The following is a 9,625-nucleotide window of genomic DNA, read 5'->3' as shown; positions in this document are numbered from 1 at the left end:
CCCGCTTGCTCACCACTTAGCATGCGCACTATTAGAAGTGTGTGGGCATCCTGACCGCACACACGCACAAGAGTCTCAGCGCATGCGCAGCAATCGCTCATTACTGACCATGCGCCCACTAACGAACATGTGTCTTTGAAACGCACGTGCGCACTCCGACCATAATGCGGCGCTGGCAGTCTGTCTACCATTGCTCCCACATCCAGGTGCCGGCAATTACGAAACAGCATAAAAACACCGCCGCATCCCTCACTCAGGTTCCAGAGGTTGATGATGGCACAACAGGTACCCCGAAGGCCTTGACCTAGAATCCCGTGAGTATGATGACCAACCCACACATCTTCATGGTAAGTGCTTCTCTCCTTACAGGTTGCCTAACTACCAGTGGTCCCCCATTTTCTTTCTAGGGTCAATTCCCTTGCCGAATCACTCCAGGGAGCACTCGCAACAAATCGTTAGTGTGAGATTACAGTCCTTACGCTCCCTGCCACATTGTGTGTGAACTCACTCTCTAGCCTCACCACGCCTACGATATTTCACGATAACTTTCACTAACAGTACCAACAGTACCACCTACGCCGTTTTTAGTCTCCCCACGCAGCACTTAAAAACCGGCTATTTCGTGATCTGTGTGACCTTAAACCATTTGTTAAATGACTCCTTCTTCTAAATGTCTTGTTTTGTCCTACATGTTATATGTACAGGTATGCTTGAGGAGGGAATCCCCCTCTTACACTTATAGCACCTTAGTGAGTGCGACACATAGTCTGAAAACACTCACTTTATTGTTTTTAACACACACTTGCACTATCTATGGTCCTGAGGAAAGCCAGCATAATCAAAGGCACTGGCTGAAACTTGTCGACCCAAACTGGATGTAGGAGGTCTTAATCTTGCCACCACAACATCCACCTGCCTTGTTTTTAACCGCTGACGGAGGCCCAGACTATTAAAATTTAATTCACCCTCGGGTACTGGGAACACCGTTTAGCCGTTTTAACTTCACTGCACTCTCAGAAAAATACCTGCTCTGCTGTAATCAGGCTTCGAAGCACACCCGGGACACATTAGGTGTCACTGGGTGGGCCCGATGATGAAGCATGCCACCAACTAGGTTGGTGGGTGAGGGCTCCATAAAAAACCTAATAGGTGCCTGCTGACAATACAGTTCAGAGTCCTATAATATGGTCACACCTAAACTAGTCCTTATTGATAAATAAGGATTGAGAAGAGACATCCAGTCTCCAGCAAGGGAGACTGCAATAGATGTGGTCAAATTAAAGTTAGAATTGGGTAAGATCATTTTAGAAAATCTTGATCTTATAAGATTGGTTTCTTATCAAGAAAATTAGATTATATATGTGTGTTTTATCATGCAGGCAGGATAAGGTGTCTGAATTGGTAAACAACGTTTACCCCGAAACTTTCTTCCCACAGGGAATCACAACGCGGTCGTTACAATGACCGCGTTGTCATTCCGCATACTATTACTCCGCAAGTCGGAACAACGACTTGGGGGGGGGGGGGGGGGGTGGTTGGATTTAGAATCCAAAACCTTCCCTAGTGTCCGCACAGACTGGAGTTGGAATAGTAAATTATACTATTCCAACATCCAGTGCAGCCCCTCCGCAAGTCGTTGTTCCGACTTGCGGAGTAATGGTATGCGGAATCATAATGCGGTCGTTGTAACGACCTTGTTGTGATTTCCTACGGGAAGAAAGACTGTGGGGTAAACGTACCTATTCGTCTGAATTAGCTCAGATGTATGATGTAAATTTAAGTAGGACCAAATCCTTGCAGAAAAGTTACTGTGTATGTTTTGACAAAAAATGACAAACAGTATGAGAACATCAGGAATTAAATTAGAGAAATAACTGGTAGCATTTAAAAATGTTTTGAATTGGACAACTGGGAAGGTAGATAGATGGGCAAAGAAGAAAGACCCAAAGAAAATGAAGGGAGAGCCACCTCCGGCTTTGACAGATGGAGAAGGTACTTTACTTTTTCCTTTGAAAGAAGTGTCTGGTGGAGGTTATCTGAATGTACCATAGAGTAGGAGTGATCTTGTGTTATTCACAAATGATTACCCTAAATTGAATGATAAGCCAGTGTAATCATACACCCAACTTGATTCGTTTGTCACAATTTCACAGGTATGGTGGATAGATTTGAACACTCTTTTCAACGTTGTGGTACCAACTGGTTAATGAGCAGAATGTAAAGTAGCTGTACAGTGGCCATAGAAGAAACCACAGAGAAATCCTATATATCATGGTCCGCCACCTTTAGTGATGAAAAGGTTTGAACAGGTGATTACCTATTTGAAAAGAAAGATACAGGTGACGACTCAGATTATTTTAGGATTGACAGAACCACACAAGAGCCTAAAGAGACTGTACATTATTGTTATGAGAGCTTGTTGCAGGTGTTCAAGCAACACTGTGGAATGGAGAATCTTGAATCCAAAGATATGGGAAGGTTTGTTTTAGGTTTCTGGCAAGATTGAGACCTGAGGTTAGATTGATAATTCAACAGCATTTAATTTGTTTGCAGTCAATGGATGACATCTTAAGGAATGCAAAATACTGTAGTGATGAATTGGAAATGAAACAGAAGCGTTTGAAGGAAAAATTGATGTTAGTACAGCTGAAGCACTACATAGAGGAAGTCTGAGTCAGCCGTACATAGGGAATGTTGGAGCTATGCAAGATGTGTAGGGAGTTCCTTTGATGCAAGGTGGAAATGGTTATCCACAATGGGGTAGAAGTTGAGGTGTCCCAATTGATCTGAGTACTGAAATTGATTATGCCACATTAAAGAAACCGAATCCATGTAATTGTTTAACAAGTTACGGCATTGGAAGAGGGAATTTCGTCGTAATCCCAGAGTAATAAATAAGAATCCACTTCAGAATTCAGGTGTACCATCACAGGTTAATAATCCTGTTCAACAACAAAATGTCCCGAGACAGAGAATGCAAATCGACAGAAAATAACTTGAGGCCCTCGAGGCAGAAGCACTGTACTGACCTGTCTGTGGTTCACGAGTGGACAGCAGTATATGCCCTCACCAGACTTGGTACTGGTGTGGATCTTGAGGGAAAGGGAAAGGGAAAGTGTGTGCGGAGGGGCCACCAAATACATGTAAGAGCTGTCTTCGTGGCCATACCAATCAGGCCGGGACCTGTAACTACCTGCATATGCTGGATCTGAAGCTTTTGGGCATCCCTTCTTTTGAAGTGGAAAGAGGTCAGGGTCAAGGATTGGAAACTCAATCGGCACATCAATGAAGCATAAGGGACAGGACCTATCCAATGCCCTACCAGGCAAAGATAGATAAATATGCCAAACCTACATCTGTAATGAAAATTCAACCACACTTCGCAGAAGCCACAAACTCGCAGTATGAAACCAGGACTGTGTGAATGCCGGCAAAGGTGTAACTCCGTCAATAATGTGGCATTATAGCACTGGGAAGCCTTTTAGGAGGGGAACGAGTTTGAGACCTCAGAAGAAAAAAGAAATAAGGGTACCCAACTAAAAAGAACAAGGCAGGCTGGGACCACTGGTGGTAATGGACAGCGTTAGGAGCATTAGTTTTCAGTTATTTGGAAAACTAAGGCCAGTGACCACAGCGCCTCAGTGAGGTAGTCAGCACTATGTTATTCACTCTAGTCCAGTTCCGCCTCACTGTAAATTAGGGCAGACTGACCCAAGGGAGCAGGAGGGTATAAGTCCAAACCTAACATCAGCAGACCAGCCTTATAGTGGGCAGTGATAGCAGGATTTTTTGTATTTCCGGCCCAGTACAGTCCACACTTGAGAGATGAGAGGAATTAGGGGGAGCAGGCTAGGTGAAAGCCTCAAAATAGTAGAGAATGCTGAAGAATACTGGCAGTAATGACATAAGGCACCTAAAACTCCAGAAAAGGAAAGAACTATCTGGACCCTAAAACTCTTGCACACTATGGAGATCTACACAGCAAGGAATCAGTGATTACTTTCTGTCTCCCTTATCTGAAAGAGACACGTTAGTGATAGATTCCTTACCTTAGAATATCCCCAGGCGTCAGACTGGATCCGGAAATTTTTGCGTAGCAATACCCCTGCGTGCTGGTAGGCGTCGTCTGCGGCTCCGCGTCCGTCGTCGGCGTCGTGAGCGCCGGGATGACGTCATCGGAGTATATAGACGGCGCCCATGCGCGCTGACGTCAGTTCTTCTTTTTTCCGCGCCAGCTAGCGCAGATCCGGAAGAAGCTCTACCCCCAGTCACTTTTTGACTGAAAACTTTTTTGATCTTTTTGATCCTCTAGTTAGTCGATTCTCGACTATCGGTGCCAGGGATGCCCGGGTTCAAGCCTTGCTCGAAGTGCGGCCGACTCATGTCGGTCACGGACCCCCATCGCCGGTGCCTGAAGTGCTTAGGCCTCGACCACGACGATCGAACCTGCTCCGACTGCCGGGCCCTGACGTCGAAGGCTAGGCGGGAGCGGTCCCGCAAGCGTCTCGAGCTGAGGCAGTCGGCCCCGCGCCGCTCCAGGTCCCGGTCCCGGTCCCACGGGAGGTCGAGGGACAGGTCGCGAGGTCGGAGTCATCGACGTTCCGGGAGTGGACACCGATCGTCTGGTTCCAAGTCCTCAGGTAAGAGGCATGAGAGGTCGGAGCGACACCATCGGTCCTCCGACCCGCCCCGTCGCTCGCACGATGCGACCGGGGATTCGGGCGACACCGCCCACGCGGCTCCGCGGGAGTCGCAAGCGTCGCCGCCTGCCCCACACCTTCGGGTCCCTGGGCACGGCGCGTTGCAGGAGGAGGTCGAGAGGTACCTCATGGCCATGAGGGCCCTCCCTCCTCAGTCGGTTCCCGTGGCGCCTTCGGGCCGATCGGCTCCGTCTGGAGGTCCTTCCGGGTCGGGCGCTTCGGCCCCGACGACGTCGGGTGCTTCGGCCCCGGCGCCGCTGGCGACTTCGGTCCCGGCGCCGCGCGACCTCGCTGGATCCGGCTCCGGGTCCGGGACCTCGCCGGTCGACCTTACGACCTCGCCGGCGACGTCCCTTCAGGTGTCGTCCCCGGCAGCCGAAGTGGTTGCCGACCCCAATGCTTCCTACGGTCCTACTCAGGTGTCGGAGGGGCGCCGCTGGGCGCCGATTCCGTCGGCCTTCGGAGAGTTCTATCTCCACGAGGAGGCCCTGGCTGTTAATCCTGGTCTCCAGGAGCCGGGTGACGAGGAGCAATGGGAGGGGTCCGAGGACCCTCTGGCACGTGATTGCCAGTCTCATCAGGACTGGACATATGAGCTTGGGGAGGCCAGTGGTATTGACACCTCGCCAGACACTGGATTTACGTCGCCCCCGACTGTGGCTTCGGAGGCGGGTTCTGCTTACAGTGTAGTGTTGACGAAGGCAGCTAAGGCCCTAAACCTTGAGCTCCCCGTCGCGGCCGTGAGGACTAATCTCCTCACTGAGGTCCTCAAACAGCAGTCCGGCTCCGCGGAGCCCCTTCTGCCGTTCAATGAGGCCTTGTGTGACGTTCTGCTGGGCACTTGGTCCAAGCCCGCCACAGGTCCCCCTGTGGATAGGAACGTGGCCAGACGCTACCGCCCGGCACCGGGCGACCCTTGCTTTTTGTCCACCCACCCCACCCCCGAGAGCCTGGTCATCCAGGCCTCCAACTCCCAGACCGCATTCCCGTCGGCCCCGCCCGACAGGGAATCCAAGAGATATGAGCAGTTCGGGAAGAAGGTCTTCTCGTCTGTGAGCCTAGGGCTCCGGTCAGTGAACACCAACTGTCTCTTGGGCCGCTACACCCACACTCTGTGGGACACGGTTGCGGAGGTGCTGCCACAATGCCCTGAGGAGGTCAGGGCTAAACTCAGCCAAACCCTTGCGGACGGCCGAGATGCGGCACGCTTTTCTATCCGGTGTGGGCTGGATACCACGGACTCACTGGGCAGGGCGATGGCAACGACGGTGGCGGTTCGACGCCACGCCTGGTTGAGGTCCGCCAATTTCTCGGCCGATGTCCAGGCCACTCTCCTGGACATGCCGTTTGATGGCCGTCGCCTCTTCGGCGACAAGGCAGACCATGCGCTGGAACGTTTTAAGGACTCCAGGGCCACGGCCAAGTCCTTGGGCCTTACGGCCCCACGCCAGCAATCGGGTGCCTTTCGCTCCTTTCGTGGCCACGGAAGGGGCGCCCCACCACGGACCGTCAGCCACGCGCCGCAGAATGTTCAGCAACGCGGTGGCGGCCGTGGGAACCGCCGTGGCGGTGGTCGGGGCCAGCGGCGAGGCCAGTCCACACCTCCCTCAGCAGCCCCCGCCTCAAAACCTTCCTAGTCCGAGTTTTCAGGCCCATGTGACGCCTGTGGGAGGCAGGGTTCGCCATCACCTCTCCCACTGGCATACAGTCACTTCGGACAGGTGGGTGCTGCGAATTGTTCGAAGGGGTTTCTCCCTCCCCTTCGAGTCTTCCCCTCCATCCATGCCACCTCAATACCACCGTGTGTCGGGGGATCACTTGCGACTTCTGCAAGAGGAGGTTTCGGCCCTCTTGGCCAAGAGGGCCATCGAGCGCGTTCCTGGGCCAGAAGTAGGACGTGGTTGTTACTCCCACTACTTTCTGGTACCCAAGAAGGGCAAAGGGGGCCTACGCCCTATCTTGGATCTGCGGAACGTCAACGGCTTCCTCCGGACGGAGAAGTTCAAGATGCTCACTTTGGCTCAGGTCCTGGCTGCCCTGGACCCAGGAGACTGGATGGTAGCGTTGGACTTGCAGGACGCCTATTTCCACATCCCCGTCCTGCCGGCCCACCGGCGTTACCTGCGGTTCACGGTAGGCCTGGAGCACTTTCAGTTTACCGTGCTCCCCTTCGGCCTTACCAGCGCCCCACGGGTGTTCACGAAGGTGATGGCGGTGGTCGCAGCCCATCTGCGCAGGCAAGGGGTGTCAGTCTTCCCCTACCTCGACGACTGGTTGTTGAAGGCGGGCTCGCCCCAGACAGTCGTCACCCACCTCCAGACTACGGCCGACCTCCTGCACTTGCTGGGGTTTTCCATCAATGTGCCGAAGTCGCACCTGTGTCCCTCTCAGAAGCTCCTTTTCATCGGAGCGGTTCTCGACTCGGCGCAGTTTCGGGTTTACCCACCCGAGCAGCGGGTTCGGGATATTCAGGCTCTGATTCCTGTCTTCGGGCCGTTATCCCGGGTCTCGGTCAGGTTGACGCTGCGGCTTCTGGGACTGATGGCCTCCTGCATCCTTCTGGTGCGTCACGCCAGGTGGCGGATGCGGGCTCTGCAGTGGGACCTGAAGTTTCAGTGGGCCCAGCATCAGGGCAACCTGTCCGATCATGTCCTGATCTCGGAGGGCACTGCGAAGCAACTGCAGTGGTGGCTCACGGACCGCGACTGGGTCAGTGGCAGACCCCTCTCTCTACCCCAGCCGGAGCACGTAGTTGTGACGGACGCGTCCCTCCAGGGCTGGGGAGGCCACATGGGAGAGGCGGAGATCAGAGGCCTCTGGTCTCCGGCGGAGTCCCGGCTCCACATCAACCTTCTGGAGCTGCGGGCGATTCGTCTTGCACTGAAGGCATTCCTCCCCTCTGTCCGGGGGAGCGTGGTGCAAGTGTTCACCGACAACACCACCGCCATGTGGTACTGCAACAAACAGGGCGGTGTGGGGTCGTGGACCCTTTGCCAGGAGGCTCTGCGCCTCTGGCAGTGGCTGGAACATCAGGGCGTGACTCTGGTGGTTCAACACCTGGCAGGTTCTCTGAATGCCAGGGCGGACGAACTCAGCCGCCGGTGCATGATGGATCACGAATGGCGTCTGAACTCGGACGTGGCACAAGGTCTCTTTCGACAGTGGGGAGAGCCTTGGTTAGATCTATTCGCCACAGAAGAGAACGCGCAATGTCAGCAGTTCTGCGCGTTGGAGTTTCCAAGGCGGCACTCGCTCGGAGACGCTTTTCGTCGCGAGTGGAGCTGCGGCCTGTTGTACGCCTTTCCGCCTATACCACTTCTGCCCAGAGTGCTGAAGAAGATCAGGCGCGACCGGGCCCAGGTCGTCCTTGTGGCTCCGGACTGGGCACGAAGATACTGGTATCCCGAGCTACTCAGCATGTCAGTCGATCCCCCGATTCGTCTGCCTCTTCGGGAGGACCTTCTGTCGCAGCAGCAGGGGACGGTCCTGCACCCGAACCTGTCCAGTCTCCACCTACAAGCTTGGAGATTGAGCGGCGGCAGTTGAGGCCATTTGACTTGCCTCCCGAAGTCTGTGACATCATTCTGGCAGCCAGGCGTCCCTCCACGAAGTCGGTATACGCCTGCCGGTGGAATAGATTTGTGGCATGGTGCGCAGCAAAGGCTGTGGATCCCCTCTCTGCACCCCTTTCGGAAGTGCTGCTCTTTCTTCTTTCCCTTGCCCAGCAGGGCTCTGCTCTGGGCACTCTTAAAGGGTACCTTTCTGCTCTTTCAGCCTTCTTGAGGCTACCAGATCAGCCTTCCTTGTTCAAGTCCCCTATAGTGAGTAGATTTCTGAAGGGCATCACGCACATGTTCCCTCCTGTTCCCTTCGTGATGCCCCAGTGGGACTTGAATCTTGTTCTCACCTATCTGATGTGTGCTCCCTTTGAGCCACTTCATAACTGTCCTCTTCGTCTCCTTACTCTGAAGACGGCCTTCCTGGTTGCCATCACCTCTGCCAGGAGGGTGGGTGAGCTCCAGGCTCTTTCTTCTTCTCCACCTTTTCTGTCTGTTCATCCTGATAAGGTGGTGTTACGTACACGGCCTTCCTTTCTGCCCAAGGTCGTCACGGCCTTCCACATCGGGCAGTCCATCACCTTGCCCACCTTCTTTCCGCCTCCGCATCCCTCGAAAGAGGAGGAGAGGCTCCACCGTCTGGATCCAAAACGTGCGCTCTCCTACTACCTAGACCGCACTCGCCAATTCCGGGTGGATGACCAACTCTTCGTTGGTTACGTGGGCGCGAAGAAGGGAAAGGCTGTACACAAGAGGACCATCTCCAGGTGGATCATCTTGTGCATCCAAGCATGCTACTCCATGGCGAGGAAGGAGCCCCCGGCTGGATTGCGGGCTCACTCCACTCGGGCCACGGCAACGACAACTGCCCTGGGCCGCGGTGTCCCCCTGCAGGACATCTGTCAGGCAGCCACGTGGGCCTCGCTGCACACGTTCGCGAGACACTACTGCCTGGACAGTCAAGTCCGGAGGGATGGCTTCTTTGGCCGTTCCGTCCTCCAGGACTTTCTGGTGTGATATTGGTTCGCAGACCCACCACCGGGGTTGGTATTGCTGGGGTATCTATTCTAAGGTAAGGAATCTATCACTAACGTGTCTCTTTCAGATGCACAAGTTACTACTTGTGTAACGATATATCTGTAAGAGACATTAGTTAGTGATAGATTCCTTACCGCCCTCCCATCCTCCCCGTTCTGCGAACCGATATTTAGGGTTAAGGTCATCCCCTTTCAGGGCCCTAGTTTCATGGCACCAGTGTTAGTTCCATCATGGCTCTGCGTATCTGGCGCGGAAAAGCTGTGTTATCAGAACTGACGTCAGCGCGCATGGGCGCCGTCTATATACTCCGATGACGTCATCCCGGCGCTC

This window comes from Lissotriton vulgaris, unplaced genomic scaffold, assembly GCF_964263255.1.
Source record: "Lissotriton vulgaris unplaced genomic scaffold, aLisVul1.2 SCAFFOLD_1715, whole genome shotgun sequence".
NCBI classification, from domain to species: Eukaryota; Metazoa; Chordata; class Amphibia; order Caudata; family Salamandridae; genus Lissotriton; species Lissotriton vulgaris.
The sequence above is the reverse complement of the archived record's forward strand: the minus strand, read 5'-3'. Positions refer to the sequence as shown.